The sequence below is a fragment of the Symphalangus syndactylus genome, chromosome 3 (genome assembly GCF_028878055.3).
Source record: "Symphalangus syndactylus isolate Jambi chromosome 3, NHGRI_mSymSyn1-v2.1_pri, whole genome shotgun sequence".
Taxonomy (NCBI): Eukaryota; Metazoa; Chordata; class Mammalia; order Primates; family Hylobatidae; genus Symphalangus; species Symphalangus syndactylus.
Genome location: NC_072425.2, coordinates 4,886,299 through 4,909,956, shown reverse-complemented (window position 1 = coordinate 4,909,956; position 23,658 = coordinate 4,886,299).

Here is a 23,658-nt window from a genome sequence, read left to right as displayed (position 1 = left end):
TGGACATTCGTAGCGCTAAGTGGGTAATAGTGGAAAAAAGAATATGTTCAAATATAAACTACACAGAAGCATTGTATGAAACTTCTTTCTGTTCTGTGCATTCAACTAACAGAGTTGAACCTTACTTTTGATTGAGCCGTTCTGAAACACTCTTTCTGTAGAAACTGCAATTGGACATTCTGAGCGCTAAGAGGCCTATATTGGGAAAAAGAATGTCTACAAATAAAAACTACACAGAAGAATTGTGTGAAACTTCTTTCTGTTCTGTGTGTTCAACTAAAAGAATTGAACCTTAGTTTTGATAGAGCCGTTCTGAAACACTATTTCTGTACAAAATGCAATGGAGATTCGGAGCGCTAAGAGGGTAATAGTGGAAAAAGGAATATATTCAAATATAAACTACACAGTAGCATTCTGTGAAAATTCTTTCTGTTCTGTGCATTCAGCTAACAGAGTTGAACCTTACTTTTGATTGAGCCTTTCTGAAACACTCTTTCTGTAGAAACTGCAATTGGACATTCTGAGCGCTAAGAGGCCTATAATGGGAAAAATAATATCTTCAAATAAAAACTACACAGAAGCATTGTGTGAAACTTATTTCTGATATGTTCATTAAGCTAACAGAGTTAAACCATACTTTTGATTGCGCAGTTCTGAACACTCTTTCTGTAGAAAATGCAAGTGGACATTCGGAGCGCTAAGAGGGTAATAGTGGAAAAAGGACTATATTCAAATACAAACTACACAGTAGCATTCTGTGAAACTTCTTTCTGTTCTGTGCATTCAGCTAACAGAGTTGAACCTTACTTTTGATTGAGCCGTTCTGAAACACTCTTTCTGTAGAAACTGCAATTGGACATTCTGAGCGCTAAGAGGCCTATATTGGGAAAAAGAATGTCTACAAATAAAAACTACACAGAAGAATTGTGTGAAACTTCTTTCTGTTCTGTTTGTTCAACTAAAAGAGTTGAACCTTAGTTTTGATAGAGCCGTTCTGAAACACTATTTCTGTACAAAATGCAATGGAGATTCGGAGCGCTAAGAGGGTAATAGTGGAAAAAGGAATATATTCAAATATAAACTACACAGTAGCATTCTGTGAAAATTCTTTCTGTTCTGTGCATTCAGCTAACAGAGTTGAACCTTACTTTTGATTGAGCCGTTCTGAAACACTCTTTCTGTAGAAACTGCAATTGGACATGCTAAGCGCTAAGAGGCCTACATTGGGAAAAAGAATATCTTCAAATAAAAACTACACAGATGCATTCTGTGAAACTTATTTCTGATCTGTAAATTCAGTTAACAGAGATAAAACATATTTTTGATTGAGCAGTTATGAAACACGCTTTTTGTAGAAAATGCAAGTGGAGATTCGGAGCGCTAAGAGGGTAATAGTGGAAAAAGGAATGTCTTCAAATATAAACTACACAGAATCATTCGGTGAAACTTCTTTCTGATCTGTGCATTCAGCTAACAGAGTTAAACCATACTTTTGATTGAGCAGATCTGAACACTCTTTCTGTAGAAAATGCAACTGGACATTTGGAGCGCTAAGAGCGTAGTAGTGGAAAAAGGAATATATTCAAATATAAACTACACAGAAGCATTCTGTGAAACTTCTTTCTGATCTGAGCATTCAGCTAACAGAGTTAAACCATACTTTTGATTGAGCAGTTTTGAAACACTCTGTCTGTAGAAAATGCAACTGGACATTCGTAGCGCTAAGTGGGTAATAGTGGAAAAAAGAATATGTTCAAATATAAACTACACAGAAGCATTGTATGAAACTTCTTTCTGTTCTGTGCATTCAACTAACAGAGTTGAACCTTACTTTTGATTGAGCCTTTCTGAAACACTCTTTCTGTAGAAACTGCAATTGGACATTCTGAGCGCTAAGAGGCCTATAATGGGAAAAATAATATCTTCAAATAAAAACTACACAGAAGCATTGTGTGAAACTTATTTCTGATATGTTCATTAAGCTAACAGAGTAAAACCATACTTTTGATTGTGCAGTTCTGAACACTCTTTCTGTAGAAAATGCAAGTGGACATTCGGAGCGCTAAGAGGGTAATAGTGGAAAAAAGAATATATTCAAATATAAACTACACAGTAGCATTCTGTGAAAATTCTTTCTGTTCTGTGCATTCAACTAACAGAGTTGAACCTTACTTTTGATTGAGCCGTTTTGAAACACACTTTCTGTAGAAACTGCAATTGGACATGCTAAGCGCTAAGAGGCCTACATTGGGAAAAAGAATATCTTCAAATAAAAACTACACAGATGCATTCTGTGAAACTTATTTCTGATCTGTAAATTCAGTTAACAGAGATAAAACATATTTTTGATTGAGCAGTTATGAAACACTCTTTTTGTAGAAAATGCAAGTGGAGATTCGGAGCGCTAAGAGGGTAATAGTGGAAAAAGGAATGTCTTCAAATATAAACTACACAGAATCATTCGGTGAAACTTCTTTCTGATCTGTGCATTCAGCTAACAGAGTTAAACCATACTTTTGATTGAGCAGATCTGAACACTCTTTCTGTAGAAAATGCAACTGGACATTTGGAGCGCTAAGAGCGTAGTAGTGGAAAAAGGAATATATTCAAATATAAACTACACAGAAGCATTCTGTGAAACTTCTTTCTGATCTGAGCATTCAGCTAACAGAGTTTAACCATACTTTTGATTGAGCAGTTTTGAAACACTCTGTCTGTAGAAAATGCAACTGGACATTCGTAGCGCTAAGTGGGTAATAGTGGAAAAAAGAATATGTTCAAATATAAACTACACAGAAGCATTGTATGAAACTTCTTTCTGTTCTCTGCATTCAACTAACAGAGTTGAACCTTACTTTTGATTGAGCCTTTCTGAAACACTCTTTCTGTAGAAACTGCAATTGGACATTCTGAGCGCTAAGAGGCCTATATTGGGAAAAATAATATCTTCAAATAAAAACTACACAGAAGCATTGTGTGAAACTTATTTCTGATATGTTCATTAAGCTAACAGAGTTAAACCATACTTTTGATTGCGCAGTTCTGAACTCTCTTTCTGTAGAAAATGCAAGTGGACATTCGGAGCGCTAAGAGGTTAATAGTGGAAAAAGGAATATATTCAAATATAAACTACACAGTAGCATTCTGTGAAAATACTTTCTGTTCTGTGCATTCAACTAACAGAGTTGAACCTTACTTTTGATTGAGCCGTTCTGAAACACTCTTTCTGTAGAAACTGCAATTGGACATGCTAAGCGCTAAGAGGCCTACATTTTGAAAAAGAATATCTTCAAATAAAAACTACACAGATGCATTCTGTGAAACTTATTTCTGATCTGTAAATTCAGTTAACAGAGATAAAACATATTTTTGATTGAGCAGTTATGAAAAACTCTTTTTGTAGAAAATGCAAGTGGAGATTCGGAGCGCTAAGTGGGTAATAGTGGAAAAAGGAATGTCTTCAAATATAAACTACACAGAATCATTCGGTGAAACTTTTTTCTGATCTGTGCATTCAGCTAACAGAGTTAAACCATACTTTTGATTGAGCAGATCTGAACACTCTTTCTGTAGAAAATGCAACTGGACATTTGGAGCGCTAAGAGCGTAGTAGTGGAAAAAGGAATATATTCAAATATAAACTACACAGAAGCATTCTGTGAAACTTCTTTCTGATCTGAGCATTCAGCTAACAGAGTTTAACCATACTTTTGATTGAGCAGTTTTGAAACACTCTGTCTGTAGAAAATGCAACTGGACATTCGTAGCGCTAAGTGGGTAATAGTGGAAAAAAGAATATGTTCAAATATAAACTACACAGAAGCATTGTATGAAACTTCTTTCTGTTCTCTGCATTCAACTAACAGAGTTGAACCTTACTTTTGATTGAGCCTTTCTGAAACACTCTTTCTGTAGAAACTGCAATTGGACATTCTGAGCGCTAAGAGGCCTATATTGGGAAAAATAATATCTTCAAATAAAAACTACACAGAAGCATTGTGTGAAACTTATTTCTGATATGTTCATTAAGCTAACAGAGTTAAACCATACTTTTGATTGCGCAGTTCTGAACTCTCTTTCTGTAGAAAATGCAAGTGGACATTCGGAGCGCTAAGAGGTTAATAGTGGAAAAAGGAATATATTCAAATATAAACTACACAGTAGCATTCTGTGAAAATACTTTCTGTTCTGTGCATTCAACTAACAGAGTTGAACCTTACTTTTGATTGAGCCGTTCTGAAACACTCTTTCTGTAGAAACTGCAATTGGACATGCTAAGCGCTAAGAGGCCTACATTTTGAAAAAGAATATCTTCAAATAAAAACTACACAGATGCATTCTGTGAAACTTATTTCTGATCTGTAAATTCAGTTAACAGAGATAAAACATATTTTTGATTGAGCAGTTATGAAAAACTCTTTTTGTAGAAAATGCAAGTGGAGATTCGGAGCGCTAAGTGGGTAATAGTGGAAAAAGGAATGTCTTCAAATATAAACTACACAGAATCATTCGGTGAAACTTCTTTCTGATCTGTGCATTCAGCTAACAGAGTTAAACCATACTTTTGATTGAGCAGATCTGAACACTCTTTCTGTAGAAAATGCAACTGGACATTTGGAGCGCTAAGAGCGTAGTAGTGGAAAAAGGAATATATTCAAATATAAACTACACAGAAGCATTCTGTGAAACTTCTTTCTGATCTGAGCATTCAGCTAACAGAGTTAAACCATACTTTTGATTGAGCAGCTTTGAAACACTCTGTCTGTAGAAAATGCAACTGGACATTCGTAGCGCTAAGTGGGTAATAGTGGAAAAAAGAATATGTTCAAATATAAACTACACAGAAGCATTGTATGAAACTTCTTTCTGTTCTGTGCATTCAACTAACAGAGTTGAACCTTACTTTTGATTGAGCCGTTCTGAAACACTCTTTCTGTAGAAACTGCAATTTTACATTCTGAGCGCTAAGAGGCGTATATTGGGAAAAAGAATGTCTACAAATAAAAACTACACAGAAGAATTGTGTGAAACATCTTTCTGTTCTGTTTGTTCAACTAAAAGAGTTGAACCTTAGTTTTGATTGAGCCGTTCTGAAACACACTTTCTGTAGAAAATGCAAGTGGAGATTCGGAGCGCTATGAGGGTAATAGTGGAAAAAGGAATGTCTCCAAATATAAACTACACAGAATCATTCGGTGAAACTTCTTTCTGATCTGTGCATTCAGCTAACAGAGTTAAACCATACTTTTGATTGAGCAGATCTGAACTCTCTTTCTGTAGAAAATGCAACTGGACATTTGGAGCGCTAAGAGAGTAATACTGGAAAAAGGAATATATTCAAATATAAACTACACAGAAGCATTCTGTGAAACTTCTTTCTGATCTGTGCATTCAGCTAACAGAGTTAAACCATACTTTTGATTCAGCAGATCTGAATACTCTTTCTGTAGAAAATGCAACTGGACATTTGGAGCGCTAAGAGAGTAGTAGTGGAAAAAGGAATATATTCAAATATAAACTACACAGAAGCATTCTGTGAAACTTCTTTCTGATCTGAGCATTCAGCTAACAGAGTTAAACCATACTTTTGATTGAGCAGTTTTGAAACACTCTGTCTGTAGAAAATGCAACTGGACATTCGTAGCGCTAAGTGGGTAATAGTGGAAAAAAGAATATGTGCAAATATAAACTACACAGAAGCATTGTATGAAACTTCTTTCTGTTCTGTGCATTCAACTAACAGAGTTGAACCTTACTTTTGATTGAGGCTTTCTGAAACACTCTTTCTGTAGAAACTGCAATTGGACATTCTGAGCGCTAAGAGGCCTCTATTGGGAAAAATAATATCTTCAAATAAAAACTACACAGAAGCATTGTGTGAAACTTATTTCTGATATGTTCATTAAGCTAACAGAGTTAAACCATACTTTTGATTGCGCAGTTCTGAACACTCTTTCTGTAGAAAATGCAAGTGGACATTCGGAGCGCTAAGAGGGTAATAGTGGAAAAAGGAATATATTCAAATATAAACTACACAGTAGCATTCTGTGAAAATTCTTTCTGTTCTGTGCATTCAACTAACAGAGTTGAACCTTACTTTTGATTGAGCCGTTCTGAAACACTCTTTCTGTAGAAACTGCAATTGGACATGCTAAGCGCTAAGAGGCCTACATTGGGAAAAAGAATATCTTCAAATAAAAACTACACAGATGCATTCTGTGAAACTTATTTCTGATCTGTAAATTCAGTTAACAGAGATAAAACATATTTTTGATTGAGCAGTTATGAAACACTCTTTTTGTAGAAAATGCAAGTGGAGATTCGGAGCGCTAAGAGGGTAATAGTGGAAAAAGGAATGTCTCCAAATAAAAACTACACAGAATCATTCGGTGAATCTTCTTTCAGATCTGTGCATTCAGCTAACAGAGTTAAACCATACTTTTGATTGAGCAGATCTGAACACTCTTTCTGTAGAAAATGCAACTGGACTTTTGGAGCGCTAAGAGCGTAGTTGTGGAAAAAGTAATATATTCAAATATAAACTACACAGAAGCATTCTGTGAAACTTCTTTCTGATCTGAGCATTCAGCTAACAGAGTTAAACCATACTTTTGATTGAGCAGTTTTGAAACACTCTGTCTGTAGAAAATGCAACTGGACATTCGTAGCGCTAAGTGGGTAATAGTGGAAAAAAGAATATGTTCAAATATAAACTACACAGAAGCATTGTATGAAACTTCTTTCTGTTCTGTGCATTCAACTAACAGAGTTGAACCTTACTTTTGATTGAGCCGTTCTGAAACACTCTTTCTGTAGAAACTGCAATTGGACATTCTGAGCGCTAAGAGGCCTATATTGGGAAAAAGAATGTCTACAAATAAAAACTACACAGAAGAATTGTGTGAAACAACTTTCTGTTCTGTTTGTTCAACTAAAAGAGTTGAACCTTAGTTTTGATTGAGCCGTTCTGAAACACACTTTCTGTAGAAAATGCAAGTGGAGATTTGGAGCGCTAATAGGGTAATAGTGGAAAAAGGAATGTCTCCAAATATAAACTACACAGAATCATTCGGTGAAACTTCTTTCTGATCTGTGCATTCAGCTAACAGAGTTAAACCATACTTTTGATTGAGCAGATCTGAACTCTCTTTCTGTAGAAAATGCAACTGGACATTTGGAGCGCTAAGAGAGTAGTAGTGGAAAAAGGAATATATTCAAATATAAACTACACAGAAGCATTCTGTGAAACTTCTTTCTGATCTGAGCATTCAGCTAACAGAGTTAAACCATACTTTTGATTGAGCAGTTTTGAAACACTCTGTCTGTAGAAAATGCAACTGGACATTCGTAGCGCTAAGTGGGTAATAGTGGAAAAAAGAATATGTTCAAATATAAACTACACAGAAGCATTGTATGAAACTTCTTTCTGTTCTGTGCATTCAACTAACAGAGTTGAACCTTACTTTTGATTGAGGCTTTCTGAAACACTCTTTCTGTAGAAACTGCAATTGGACATTCTGAGCGCTAAGAGGCCTCTATTGGGAAAAATAATATCTTCAAATAAAAAATACACAGAAGCATTGTGTGAAACTTATTTCTGATATGTTCATTAAGCTAACAGAGTTAAACCATACTTTTGATTGCGCAGTTCTGAACACTCTTTCTGTAGAAAATGCAAGTGGACATTCGGAGCGCTAAGAGGGTAATAGTGGAAAAAGGAATATATTCAAATATAAACTACACAGTAGCATTCTGTGAAAATTCTTTCTGTTCTGTGCATTCAACTAACAGAGTTGAACCTTACTTTTGATTGAGCCGTTCTGAAACACTCTTTCTGTAGAAACTGCAATTGGACATGCTAAGCGCTAAGAGGCCTACATTGGGAAAAAGAATATCTTCAAATAAAAACTACACAGATGCATTCTGTGAAACTTATTTCTGATCTGTAAATTCAGTTAACAGAGATAAAACTTATTTTTGTTTGAGCAGTTATGAAACACTCTTTTTGTAGAAAATGCAAGTGGAGATTCGGAGCGCTAAGAGGGTAATAGTGGAAAAAGGAATGTCTTCAAATATAAACTACACAGAATCATTCGGTGAAACTTCTTTCTGATTTGTGCATTCAGCTAACAGAGTTAAACCATACTTTTGATTGAGCAGATCTGAACACTCTTTCTGTAGAAAATGCAACTGGACATTTGGAGCGCTAAGAGCGTAGTAGTGGAAAAAGGAATATATTCAAATATAAACTACACAGAAGCATTCTGTGAAACTTCTTTCTGATCTGAGAATTCAGCTAACAGAGTTAAACCATACTTTTGATTGAGCAGTTTTGAAACATTCTGTCTGTACAAAATGCAACTGGACATTCGTAGCGCTAAGTGGGTAATAGTGGAAAAAAGAATATGTTCAAATATAAACTACACAGAAGCATTGTATGAAACTTCTTTCTGTTCTGTGCATTCAACTAACAGAGTTGAACCTTACTTTTGATTGAGCCGTTCTGAAACACTCTTTCTGTAGAAACTGCAATTGGACATTCTGAGCGGTAAGAGGCCTATATTGGGAAAAAGAATGTCTACAAATAAAAACTACACAGAAGAATTGTGTGAAACTTCTTTCTGTTCTGTTTGTTCAACTAAAAGATTTGAACCTTAGTTTTGATTGAGCCGTTCTGAAACACACTTTCTGTAGAAAATGCAAGTGGAGATTCGGAGCGCTAAGAGGGTAATAGTGGAAAAAGGAATGTCTCCAAATATAAACTACACAAAAGTGTCAATCTACTAATTTATCTTCTAATAACTTTCCACCCAGGAGCATTCGTCCCTCTCATTAGACAGTTGTTCTATGCTTCTTTTTTTCACATTCTAATTGCCTCACCTGAACCAAAATGAATGTGGATCTAGGATAAATACCTTTTGAAAAGTCATTTATTTCATTGTATTATTTTTTCATATATCTGCATTATTGCATAGAATACCTGATTCGTCTTATGCTAAGTTTTTTATGTAACATTACCTCTGCAAGATGTTAATAAGTATCCTTCCAAAAATGTTTGAAAAATCTTGGGTAAAACATATGACGTAAGTTCCTGTTTTATAGTTTTCCAAGAGTTTTACTATCCTTGGCCAATGACAGAATTCAAAGCAGAGATACAGTACACAACTTTTGTAAAACTTACCTATTTTTCTTATAAGACTGTGGCTTTGTTTTGTTTTGTTTTGAACTTCTTTTCTGTGATGTGACATGAGACTGTGTGTTGAGTTAGGGGTGGGGACATACATTAACAGAGGTTTAGGAACTGCTTTGCTAAAGCAAGTTTGAGGAGAAAATGGGGAGACTAATACAAGATTTTCCTTTAAGCAGTGGGAGTTGAAGGGGTAGGTGGTTTTTGGAGAAAGAAGAGACCCATTCATGGCACAGGCTTCTTTATATTTCTGCTCTGTGTGATACTTAATGAGGATACAGACATTCACTTCCTCTATTTCCCACCCCTGGCCGGGGGTAACCCAAAGGTACCTGATAAAGACACAGCCTTATAGCTGTATCAAGTATCCCTGAGTGTGTTAGGACTGGAGAGGCCTAAGAAATAAAAAACATACATGCATTAAATGGAACAAATACAGAGAAGAAGAAAACTCAGACATGGTACATTAATTGTGTACCTTTCCTTACAACCCAGCACATCACAGGGTACATGACCTGCTTCCTTTTGACCTGCTTCCTTTATGTTCACTGCATGAACAGGGAAGGGGGTTGGGGTACACGTGGGAGATAATTGTGTTTACTATGTACCTGGTATTAATACATCTATAGAGACAATTGGAATGACTATACTGGAGAAACAGCAAGAGAAGAACTGAAAAGGCTAAAACAAATACTTGGTTCTCTAAAAAATACTCCAAAGGATTTCTCATGTCTGACAAATTACATTTTAGTCTAATAGTAATAAGTGACCAAAACTAAGGTGATTTGATAAATATCATAAGGTATTTTACTGTGAAATTGATATCTATACGTATTGCTTATAAAGCTCAGTAATCTGTTCTTGAATTGAGAAATTACTGAGACAACATCAAAAGCTGTCATTTTTGTTTCTATGTTGTCGTTGTTATTGTTTGTGAGGTCAGAGCTTCTAAACTTTATGACTGTTTGAAAGGGGCCTATATAGACCTTGCCTGAATATTAAGTCATGTGAAATGATAAAAAGCTTTCTGATTTATTGGGTTAGACAAAGAAAAAATTGAGAAATTGAGCATCATTAAAATTAAAGACTTTTGTTATTAAAACTGTGCTTAGAATGAAAACAAAAGCCACAGGTTGGGAGAAAATTTTTTCAAAACATATTCAAAACATTTTCAAAACATATCAGATAAATTACTGGTATTTAAAGTATACAGAGAACTCGAAAATAAGAAAGAAAACAACTCATTTAAAAAATAGTCCAAAGGTCTAAATACAGCTGTCAAATGGGGATTTTGAAGTTACTAGTCATGTATCATTAGGGAACTGCAAGTCACAGCAACCGTGAGATATTATTACATGACTATTAAAATGACCAATATCCAAAAGTCTGATGATACCAAAAGCTGGCAAATGTGAGGAGAAACAGGAACTTTTATTCATTGCTTGTGAGAATGCAGAATAGTACAGCTACTTTGGCAGTCAGTTTGGCAGTTTCTTATAAAACTAAACATACTCCTACCACACAACCCAGCAATTACATTCCCGGTATTTACTTAAAGGATTTGAAAACTTACATGCACACAAAAGCCTTCTTCCCATGAATGTTACAGGAGCCTTATTCATGATCACTAAAATCGAAATGTCCTTCAGGAAGTGAATGGAAAAATAAACTGTGGTATATCCAGGCAATGGAATAGTATTCTGTCAAGCTACAGAAGACACACAGGAACCTTTAAATGCATATTGCCAAGTGAAAGAAGCCAGTCTGAAAAGTCTACATACCGTATGATTCAACTACATGACCTTCTGGAGAAAGCAAAACTATGGAGACAGTAAAGAGATCAGTGGCTATTAGGGATTTGGAGGAGATTTGTGCAGTCTAAACATGTCATGTGCCAACAATGACGTAAAGATATGTGAGATAAAGTATGACGAATTCTATTGACAAACACACGCAATGGCTTCCATTTAACTGAGAAGAAACCATATACCTAGCACAAGTCTTTTTCTGTGCATTAACTTTTTGTAATACAACTATATGAAGTTATAGCCCATTTTATATATGAATAAAAGCATTTCCAAAGGTTAAGAAAGGGCACAGTGAGAGTGAGAAGCACAGTCTGGGTAGGCAGGTCAATCTAGTTTTCTATCTGTGCTTTAAACTGCTATAACCATCAACTCAATCTACTAATTTATCTTCTACATAAATTAGTAGAGGAAACGATGAACGGATGGAGCAAGGAAGAATTTTAGGAGAGTGAATCCATTATTCTGTATGACACTGTAATGAGGATTATTTGTCATTACACATTTGACAAAACCTATAGAATTCATAAGACAAGGAGTAAACTCTAATACAAACTACATACTTTAGTCAATAGTAATGTACCAATATTGACTCATCAACTATAACAAATGTACCACACTATTGCAAGATGTTAAAAATCGGGGAAATTGGGGTAGAGGCTGAGGATGACGTGTGAATGCTTATTCACTTCTTTCTACAAACCTAAAATTGCTTTTAAAGAGTCAATAAAAATTAAAACAAGGCAGGGTTTTCATGCAATGGAAAAAAACACACAACTTTAGTAAGTGACTCATAATTATGCTTATGCCACTTTGCTAGATTACACTTCATTAATAAATATAGTTTCATTCTTTATGTTATAAAGCAGAATAAAGTCAGATATCTAGAGAAATTGATTTTAATGATTAGAGTAAAAGCATTTTCACCTCCAACGTCAGAATGAGTTCTTCAGAATCAGTCCATTTTATAGTTAAATCAATCATTGATTTTAAAAAAATATTGAGAAAAACTTTAACTTCACTTTTTCCATCAAACTCAATGTCATGACAGCATTGTCATTTCAATCTAGGATTAAAACCTATTTCTGGACCCAGTGGACTTACTGTGATAGATTCTGAAAATGTCAGACGTTAAAGTCCAGTCTTTGATCTGCTGTCCTCTGCAGTTATCAAAAGGTCAGTTTATCCTGCTTCTTTTCTCTCTTTTTCATATATCTTGCACTTCAGCTTAATATTAGTATTAAGCTAAATTTCTTATTTTATTTTGATTGATAAAGGAAAACAGATTGTTTCAATACAGTTACTGAGAATAAGCAGCAAAACGTACTTATAAAGTACACAAGAGAGCTATAAGATAAAAATTTGTTCAAAAAAAGATTTGGAAATTTTTATTGCATGAATGTTCAAATGGAAAGGAAAACTTTCTGGATTCTTTTTCCACCACACAGGAGTAGCAGCACTAAAGTAGTGAATAATGTCCGTTCAATTGGTAGTTTTCATGTATTTCTGATATCAGAAATGGACTGTTAGTAACTAGTTTTAAAAGCAGAGCATTTTTGTGCATGGCATTCCCCTGAATTCCAAAGCCCAAACTTAACTTAGGCTAATTTCTCTCTGCTGGGAGCCCCATTAATTTCTCATAGATAACATTTCATATATATGCGGCATTCTGATGATGTAAAGGAATTCACACCTTATGGGCCTACAAGCCAAATTTAATCAATGGCTTGCTTCATATGGCTGAGAGCTAAAAATTGTTTTGGCATTTTGGAAGTGTTTAAAGAAGGAGAAGGAAGGGGAGAAGAAGAATGAGTAGATGAAGGAGAGACAGAGACTACATATGGCCAGCAAAGCCTATAATATTTACTGTCTAGTTCTTTACACAAAGAACTTTTCCAATCTTGAACAAAACACACACATTTTCGTTATGCCAAAAAAGGACTACAATAAGTCTTCACTTAACATCATTGACAGGTGCTTGAAAACTGGTCATAGGTATATATATTTATGGTCACGTGATGTTTTGATACACGCATACGGAGGGATAAATTGGGGATGGTTAATTGGTACAAAAATACAGTCAGCGAAACCCATTTTACCATAGGTTGACATCAAAAGAGTTCAGCTTCTATGGCTTTTGGTAACTAAAACGTCAACAAACTTGTAAATAAAGATCAAAACACTTCTAATATTAAATGCTGAAATAAATTTCAGCTATTCATACGTTTAAGATTAATAAAAGCTAGTAAAATCATTATTTACCTACTTATTTCAGTTTAGGGTTGCAGTTGACCGCAGCCTATCCTGTCAGCTCAGGACGCAATGTGGGAACCAGCCCTGGACAGGGCGCCGTCGCATTGCAGGTGCACTCACACATACCCACAGTTACTCAGACTGGGACCACATAGACACGTCAATCAACCTCACATGCACAGCCTTGGGAAGTGAGAGGAAACTGGAGCATCCAGAGAATATCAATGCAGACATGGGGAGAATACATAAGCTCTACACAGACAGTGAACCCCAATTGGAATCAATTTGTTTTTTCTCATCAACATCATAATGAAATGACATTGAATGAAACGTCGTTATTCAAAGACCTGTTGTACTCAGTTCTAAACATTTCAGAATTAAGAGATCTACACACATCCTCTTCTATATAATGGAGTGGGTCTCTTAAAATTTCCTGGCAACATACTCTTAGCCTGCCTAGGAAACACTTTAGAATACAACTGCATTATAATAAATTTTCATATTCTATTCATATCTTCATATTTCTCCCTCTACTTATTAAGGTATAGTCTTGTATATGTAATCCTTCAGTTCCTGAACAAGGTGAACATATGATCTCATGATGTGTGTTTTAATTTCTTAACTTTGTTGAGATTTGGGAATGTGAGGATGATGGAAAGGAAAGAAAGGAATTCAGCAGCTATAAAAGAAATCTGACCTTTAATTTTTTTATTGAATTTGTTTCTTGTTTTATTTTTCCTTCCTTTGCACAAATGAGAACTTCTAGTTTTACAAAGGGTACCATCAACTTTAGGACAAAAATTTGTATTTGTGGCATAACACAAGTTGGAGACACAATGATTTAGAGATTGCATATCAATTTTATCAAATAAATGTGATAAAGTAGGTGATATGCACACACACACACATTTGTAGTGACAAAACCATTGACACAGATACCCAGATGGCACTTAATGTACTTTCAGCCTTAAATTCTTTCTCAAGGACAAGCCATTTGTTTGCAAATGATTTAGCATTCAAAAATGATTAAACACGGGAAAAAATGCATTGCACATAAAGTTCAGATTACAAGTGAATTAAAGTCACACTAATATAACTATAATTTATAATGAATTCAAATGGCTTTCAGAAGGGTCATCTGTGGAAGGTGAAGAGCAATCTGAATTTATTTTTCTGGTAACTGGTCACAGCAATGTTTTCTAGACTAGTGAGTGAGTGCTCATACAGCACCATGTGTGTTCAACAACACATAAAGTTGGATGACAAAATCTACTTTAGTGAGAAGGTAGCTATTTCCAGGGGCACCAATAGTAATGTCAGTTTTGAGTCTTGGGTTTGCTTTTGTTTGTTTACAAGGCGATGAAATGTTTAAGGAAAAAATAAATTCTACCAATCCATGTTGAGTGAACATTTCAATCCTTGTAAAGACCAAAGTCAGCTGCCACCATGCCATGCAAACCTTATAGTACATGACATGTTAAATCGGTAACCTCGAAAGGGACTTCTGAGAAGCTATGAGTAAAAGGCACATACAAAATGCCTCTGAGATGAATTCACAAATGAAATGGAAAAGGATAACTGTGTACATCCAAGAAGAATAGTAATTAACAGAAAACAAGAACACTTCTAAATTGAAAGAATCCCTAAAGTAAAAGAAGACCAAAGAAAAAGAAATAAAGATGAGAAGTGAAATGAGGCGGAAATGGTGAGCGACAAGGAGATACACTGAGAAAAAAAGTAGCTAAAGTTAGTGTGTTATTATTTCAGCAAAATTAAGTATATCAATACTGAGAAATATGACTTGAAATAGATTCAGTACCTCAAGCAGAAACATAAACAAATAACATCTGGGTTTTTCTTTTGATAACCAGTATTTTAAATACAAAAATCTAAAAATTTTGTCTTTGTGTAAGAGTTACACATTTATCATACCAATCAATAACAAAAAGGCGCTATAAATACTGTATGGAAATAAATGTCCTAACAGATGTTAACCAGACATCAGTCTTCACCGGTAAGGATTAGATTTGAAGGTGTTTGCAGATAATTAAAACTTGTTTTTATAACATAACTTAGCAGCTAAGTAGTATAATGAAAATGGGATATTCAAATTATAAGATATAAAATATTAAAGATAGAAGAACATGTTTATTTTTTCAATATAAATATTGTTACAGCTCAGAGAAACAGTATGAAATCTCAGGGCTCATGAAAGGCCACATTCTAGAGATAGTGATTGACAGGTATGGTAATTCCCCTACAGCGTGGTGCCTGTTGTCATGGAGTAGCATGTCTCCTACAGGGTACTACCAGCAGGTTCATGTAGGAAGAGCCAATAGTCCATGTGAGAAACCCCGGAAGGCTAAAGATAGAAGGAAATATTTGTGCCACGTTGAAGAGCAAGTTCACCAGGTGAATTGGCATGTGGCTAGGGTACAACTTCCCATACATATATAAATAATGAAACACACAAAAAATTATCAGAAAAGTATTTTATTATTATTAGAGTCACGATTAGCACTCTCCTCATCAGGAGAGTTTTAGGTTTTTTTCTAGCCCTACTCTATACTTTTTAAACACAGTCTCCAAGTTTCAAAATAAAAGTTTCTTATTTTTAATTCAAATCTCAATTACAATAAAACAAAAACCGAAAATGTAGAAGTTCCTTATTTTGACCATCTATATATCATACACAACAAAAAGACTGATAAAATTCCACTAAACACAACAGCTAGATCCGTATTCCCGTTACTGCTTAAGCCCATTCCAATAAGGATTTTATACCAAATCTGCCCTTGCCAAGGCTACCTGGGGCCTTCATTTTATTATTTGCAATGGACAATTTTAACTTCACATCCATGTTGGCTTCCTTACATCCTAGATGCACATACAGCCAGATTTTTTTCCATCAGATGTGATTTGATCCTCCAAATTCGGAATGCCTTGATGACCTCCTCTTTATCTAAAGATCACTTTAAAAAGCCTGAAGTATTTGGCTCTTCCCTAAATCTTTGGCCAGATGTAATGTCATCCTCCCATTGGCTTTCTTTGTCCAAACTACATTAGCCTTATCTCAGATCTTCAAACAAGTTATATTTCCTGCCTAAGATCTTTCTATGAGTGAGTGAAAGGTGTGACGAAGATAGTTCCTCTTTGCCCCCAAAGGTTTCATTGATCACGCTGATAATGAATTTACTGTTATTTTAATCTCTTACTGTTATACTCAGGCTTAAATTCTCTACCCTACACACTTCAGTTGACATAATTTTAATTTCCACTGTGATGCTTCTCTCTCTTCTGTCAACACTCTCTCCTCACAGGGTTTCATCCAGATCAGGAGTCAGTAACATTTTTGACAAAGAGCCAGATAGTAAATATTGCAGGCTTTGTGTTGCCAAGAGGCAAATTTATGGAACTATCCCTGCTGAAAAATTTCCCTGTATTTTACATTTTAGACTTATAAATGCCACACGTACTTATAACTCATGAGCCATACAAAAATAGGTGGCAGACCAGATCTGGCTCATGGGCTATAATAGTTTTCCAACCCCTCACCTAGATTCATGACTTTAGGCATGCTCTATAGGCTACGATGATCTAACTCACATCTCTAGCCAAGTCAACTTGTCAGTGCCTACTTGATGTCTCCACTTGGATTCTAACTAGCGTCTTAATTTAAGATTAAAAAATGTAAAATCAATCACACATACGCACCTACCCACACCTCTGTCACTTGCAAACTGCCTCATGTCATCAAGACTTTGCCATATCACTAAAAGTGACCATAATCCCCCATGTCCCTACATCCAAATACCTTGATATAATTCTTGCTCAGTAAATTCAATCATCTTCAAATCAACTTCCAATCTCAACTGATTTTCTCCAACTTTATTGCTACACTCATAATCCCAACTACCATCATCCTTCAACTGGACAGGTGCAATAGTCAGCTAAATGAACCCCCTTCCTTCACTAGTGTACCCTTCCACAATAGTACACCCTCCTAAGAGCTAACCTCATCGTATCACACATCCATCATACACTTTTCAATGTAGTTAATTTATATTCACATTTTGATATAAGATCTAGATTTGGTCCCTGAGAACACTCATGTAATCTCTCTCCATGCTCTTCCTTCATGGACATTCCAGCCAAACCGGCCTTCTTTTCTTTGTAAGAAACTATCAAGCTCTCTTTTTAAATTACAAAATCTTTATATCTGCCCTTCTTTCTGCTCAGAGCACCCCAGATCTTCAAAGTACCTTCCTCTTTGTCTTCACTCAACTCTCAAATGAAATATTACCTCCTCAGAGAGAAAAATGCTCTGAAATACCTACAGCCAGATCAGTGCCTTCCTCCTTGACAGTTTTACTCAGCCATGTTATCACATGTAATCTTCTTCGTAGTAGTGTACTTTATAGCCCTTCACACCATTGCTTTTTTTAGGTATTTGTATGTCTTCCTCCTCTTTCCCTCCTCACTACAGTATAGCCAATTGTGTCTTTGCCTTCTTCACTGCTATATCCCCTAGTGCCTGGTAGGCTTTCTATAAACAGCCATTTATTGACTTATTGACTACATGTATATGCTAATCCTTTTTACTAATTGTTGTTACACTATAAATTTCTCTTCTCCCTCTCTTCGCTTCCCTCTTCTCATGTCCCTTGATGCTTCCTACTCAATATTAACATGGACATCATTTTGTGTCTTCAGCATTTCTCTTTTCATTATATTATGATAGGTTAATTTTCCTAAGAAAACACTATTTTGACAAAAGCAAAGCATTAAAGTAAAGCAGCATAGGATCAATTTTTTCCTATTGAAAAGGAAACACCATCTTTCCGAGAAGACAATTCCACCAGGAAACAAAAAAAACACACACATTTCCGGTAAGTCCTAGTTCCCAAGACTTGAAGCCAGTATGTTTTTCCACTTTCAAGTATCCTTGACTGTAGAGATAAAAGGTATCCACTTAGAGATATTAACTCATTACCACTGCCTAAATTTGGTTTCCAGAAACACAACTTAATATGACATCAATGGATGTGATAATCATTTGAAAGTAGCTTTATCAAAATCATCCAACAGAACAAGTTACTTTCCTAATTAGCATCCTCGGTTAAATACCTAAATCTGATGAATAATAAGTTATGCATTATGCTAAATTGCATTGGCTCACTATCTTAGAATGCTTTCAAACTAATTAAAAATGAGATATTCAGTGATGAGAAACATAAAAAGATAAAAACCTATTTCAATCAGTTTAAATTAGAATTTAACATTTCTTCAATACGCTCTTTTGTAGTCAATTGCAAGAGTAATAAAGCAAAATTATTGAGTCTATAATAGTGACCGTTCAAAATTCATAGTGAATTATTAAAAAGAAAACTAAGGTCCCTGCCAACTTTCCACCTCACTTCAAAGCATAGCCAAGGTCATTACAACAGCAAGTAAAAGACTCCACACAATTCCCACTTCTTCGCCTCTATACTGTTACTTCTGGAATCTTCTACTGCTCCAAATTGTGTGTTTGCTCCAGACTCAGCAGTTCTCACCACCTTGTTCTTCCAATTGCCATCTTCTCTGTGCGGCCTTTCTTGACTACCCAGTTAAAAATTATCCTATCAAAATTATCTGATCCCCATCCAGGATTACTTTTCACCATCTAACTTACGATACTTTGCATATTTATGTGGCTCATTGTCTGTTATCTGTCTCCCTAAGTTAGAATGCGAGCTTCATGATGGCAGAGTTTTGGTCAATTTCCTTCACTCAATAATTCCTGACCCAAAGTAAACACTTCATAAGTATTTTTTGAATATACTAATATATAGTCCGAATTATCAAGGAACTTATAAATAAATAAAGACACAACCCAGCATATAGTGCAGCTTGAGAAATGTTGATAGTGTGGTACAGGAGGAGGTATGTAAACTATGAGAAGCAACAGTTAAATAAGAAGCAATCCAGAAAGACACACAGTGTGGGTGACATCTGAGTTAAAGGACAGAAGGTAAGAAGATAACCAGATGGAGAAAAGAGAGGAAGATCTTACAAACAAGCATCAGAAGTTACCATAAGAAAAGCAAGTACAAAATCATCAGAAGAAAAACAATTGCATCCCAGTTATTACCACAAACATAATTAACTATGAAAACCCAGAACAGTTCATGCTTTGATAATGCTAAAGTTGATACGTAGATTAAGATGTGATATAACAATCTGCAAATCTTAGTTTTCAGAAAACCTTTTTAGGCAAGATATGATGATTTAAGGAAGAAAAGTTGCTGATGGATGAGGCATGTTGTCCCTTAAAGACAAACACTATGAAGACTGCGTACAGCCTTTATAATGGAAAGGTGCCACGTTTTTTCTTTTTTAAGTCCTTGGAATCTCAGTTGGCAACTTTGAAATTCATGTGTAATTCATGAGTTTTTTAAAAGAAATGTAATAAGTAACACAAGTGATTCTAGAGCTTGTCTTTAGGCTGAGGTAGATATTGGCATTATAAATTGAAGTGCTAGAAAGGAACAATAAGAATTAAGAATAAGCAGTAATTTCTGCCAAGATCTGTGGCACCCAGTCTCACACATAAGGCTTTTTGGAATCTCTTGGTTTCCAAGGTTCAGGCTCTCATACTTTAGTTTGTACATAAAGGACTTAAGTTATTCTTAAAGCACAGTTTTAGCACTTCACACCAGGAGATGGTTATGAGACTGATCACAGGATAAAGTGAAATAGGATGTGTGCCTACTTGTAGAAGGAACCTCGTTCCTTTTGCCATTCTATTCCTACTTTTCTGGCAGGAAAGTCCTAGAAAAAATTTCATATACAGATTAATTTTAAACAATTTACATTATATTTTACTATTAATAGCTTCTAGAATATCTTAGCTTAGGCTGGCCCTGGTGGCTCACACTTGAAATCCCAGAATTTTGGGAGGCTGAAGTGGGTGGATCAACTGAAGTCAGGAGTTTGAGACTAGCCTAGCCAACATGGTCAAACCTAGTCTCTACTAAAAATCCAAAAATTAGCCGGGTGTGGTGATGCGTACCTGTAATCCCAGCTACACAGGAGGCTGAGGCAGGAGAACCATTGAGCCTGGGAGGTGGAGGCCGCAGTGAGCCAAGATTGTGTCACTGCACTCCAGCCTGGGCAACAGAGCAAGACTCTGTCTCACAAAAACAAAAAACAAACAAACAAAAAAAGAGTATCTTAGCTTATATATTTCTCACATCTGATCCTACCACTTTACTTCTTTTTTCCTGTTTATACCAATTATTTCTATTCCTCTTTACATATAGGCAGAAAGATAAGACTAAAATGTGTCATAGACAATGACATCTAGTAAATTGACGTATTCTTCATGTTTAATTCCACAACAGATTTCAAATACAACCAAAATCTCCAAATAAAATCTTAATTCTAAATTGAGTGCTTGTACAGTCTTCAAATATGTTCAAATAGAACATCAAAGCTCAATAAAAATAGTTATATCACTTGGGATGGTGTTTAAAATATTTTTTCCTAAATAAATTCAGCTTCAGAGGATGAGAAAACCTTCGTTAGGAGATGTTTTAAAGAACAAATTAAGTTAAATGTGAAGGAAATCATACTTTATTTTGTTGAATAGTAAGATTTTTTTGTTGCTATTGTGAATTAATGCCATCCAAATATTGAGTGATGTAATTCAATTTAGTAAAAGAAAAAAGTCTAAATTATCAACTTCTTTCCTTATAAAAATGAAATATGCTATAACTTGCATTTTTTCCATGGCAATGACCCTGATGATCAGAGAGGTTAAAACCTAAAAACATTTAAAATCATCTAATCTAAATTATAAAAAAGAAATCCCTTTCTTCAGAAAAAATAATTTTTTAAGGAAGCACTCATAAACAAATCTCTACTAGTAGATATACAGCATACACATCTCTTACTATCTCCCATGCAGACTGCATAAAAAGGCGTGCTGGCTACTTTTAAGAAAACAACATTCAGATGTCTGGAAAGTATCTGAAATGCATGATTAATCTACACAGATAATTTTCTCAAGAAACCAAATTTTGAAGACAAGTAATTCAAAAGTCTATTGTCTATAAAGTAAATCCGCTGGTATACTTAAACTGCTGTAATCCTTTCTCTGTTTACCTTATAGTGTGCACCTCTCAAGCTATGGGAATGCATGTCTTCTCTAAGAAGAGCTGACTTCTTTTGTAGGAAAAAGCTGTTGGAAATGACTGTTAGGATTTCAAATGTTTGGGAGTGTGTATTCATGTGGGTTTTACGTGTTGAATATTTGCATTTGTAATTTTAAGATGCTTAAATCAAAAACTAAAATGACCTATGCAACATAATTCTGCCATAGGATAAATTAAATTCAATTAAATGTTCCCATACAAATTATTATCTACCACAATGTAAAAATATTTATATATCACAAAGATGTAAGAAACACTGACTTCTATTATACAGCAGAGTTCAATTTCACTACTACTTAGCTTGATGATATTTTAAGGTCATGTCTCTTGGAATACACATTCAATATTCATTGCCAAACGTCTGAGCTCACCTCTCTTGAAGCAATATTCAATTATCAAAGGAAAATAATTTACCAAGCAACCTCACAAAACACAAACTCTAGGTAGCATCAAGGTTTTTCAAAGTGATTATTCCTTACTGGTCGAGATCCTAAGATATTAAAACTCATAGATCACATGATCTGAGATTTTCTAATTGAAAAGCTGTAGCTGTAAACCTTTCATTCAAAGTCGGATACTACTTTCAGCTGTCAAAAGAATTATGCAATCACTTAAACTTCTGGAATGAAAGAGAAAATGAAGGGAACAATAAAAGTAACTGAAATGCACTGAGAAATGAACATAAGGAACCAAATGGAGGCAAAGACAGAGAGAGAGAGAGAGAGGGCTGTTTATCTAACCTTCCCTTCTTGAGTGGGTTTTCTCTGATATCTCTAGAGAACAATTGGATGTGTAACAATGAAATACAAAACACAAGATACTGTCTTCGTATAATTACTTGTAATGATTCCAAGATGGCATAATTTGAGAACTTGCTAAATAGGACAACAAAGTGATCTGCTTTTCCAAAATTTTGCCCCTTAGCTTATATATTATTTCATGGTGAAGATCAATAAAACTGAAAATTGGAATTGCCAGATATTATCAGATTTTATTTTTTGAATGCTTAACAGCTGACCCAAAATCTGGTCATAAAAATGGAAGTTAAATTAAATTGTCCTCAAAATTTAAGTTTGCTACATTTGTAAGAACCACTTGCTTCTTCAAAATCTCAAACTTTCTCATATCTAGCAGCAAATTGAAATTAGGAATTTAAGCTTGTAAATTCATCATGGAAACCAAATTGATTAAAATTTTCTGTGTATTCATGATAATGTTTAAAATTTTTGCTACATTTAAACCCTAAGTTAGTTACAAAAACCCTAAAATTATGCTTGTTTAAAAACTTGGGCTAACTTGCTTTTGAAAACATACTGACATATTCGTTCCATTCTTCTTATAATTATTTTTTTGTCACTCCCAAGCAGCACACCATTGTATATATCCCCAAAACGGCACTTCTTTGTTAAAGCCATTAGGACAGAAATATTTTTGAGCCAGATGCAATGGCTCATGCCTGTAATGTCAGTACTTTGGGAGGCCTAGGTTAGAGGACTGCTTGAGGATAGGAGTTTGTGACCTGCCTGGGCAACATAGCAAGACCCAGTCTTTACAAATGAAATGAAAATAAAATATAAAATAAACTGGCTGGACAAAGTAGTGCACACCTGTGGTCATAGCTACCAGGAGGCTGAGATGAGAGGACCATATGAACCCAGGAGTTTGGGGCTGAGAATGAGCTATGACTGCACCACTGCACTTCAGCCAGAACTATGGGTTGGTGAGTTAGAAATAAGTTCTCAGTTCTGAATATAATAACTGCTCCTGGCACTCCCCAGAATGAGCTGGGTTTTCTTTTGCCTCTCTATAGTCCCTCTTCCTCAGGAAATACCCCCATGGTTCTGCCCGCTGTGCTATTAATTACACCAATGCTTATTATATGTCAGTTCAGTTTTATCTAGATTCTCCCAAAGTCAGTGCTGAACTTAGTTGTTTGAAAATGTATATATTGTAATAGTTACCAAAAAGACCAAATACAGCTAGATATTTATGCTATTTGTTTTATTTCCATCGTAGGTATATTTCCTTTTAAAATTCATATATATCTTTCTCTAAGGATTGTCTCCGTTTTCAGATGTTAAGCACTTTCTCATGCACACACCACCTAAGCAGCAAAGACAGAGTCCACGTCAGGGAATGTCACATCCAGGATAAGTACCTATTATTCTGTAACTCAGAAGTAGGAAAATGGATGTCCTCAAGCAGATGCTTTTCT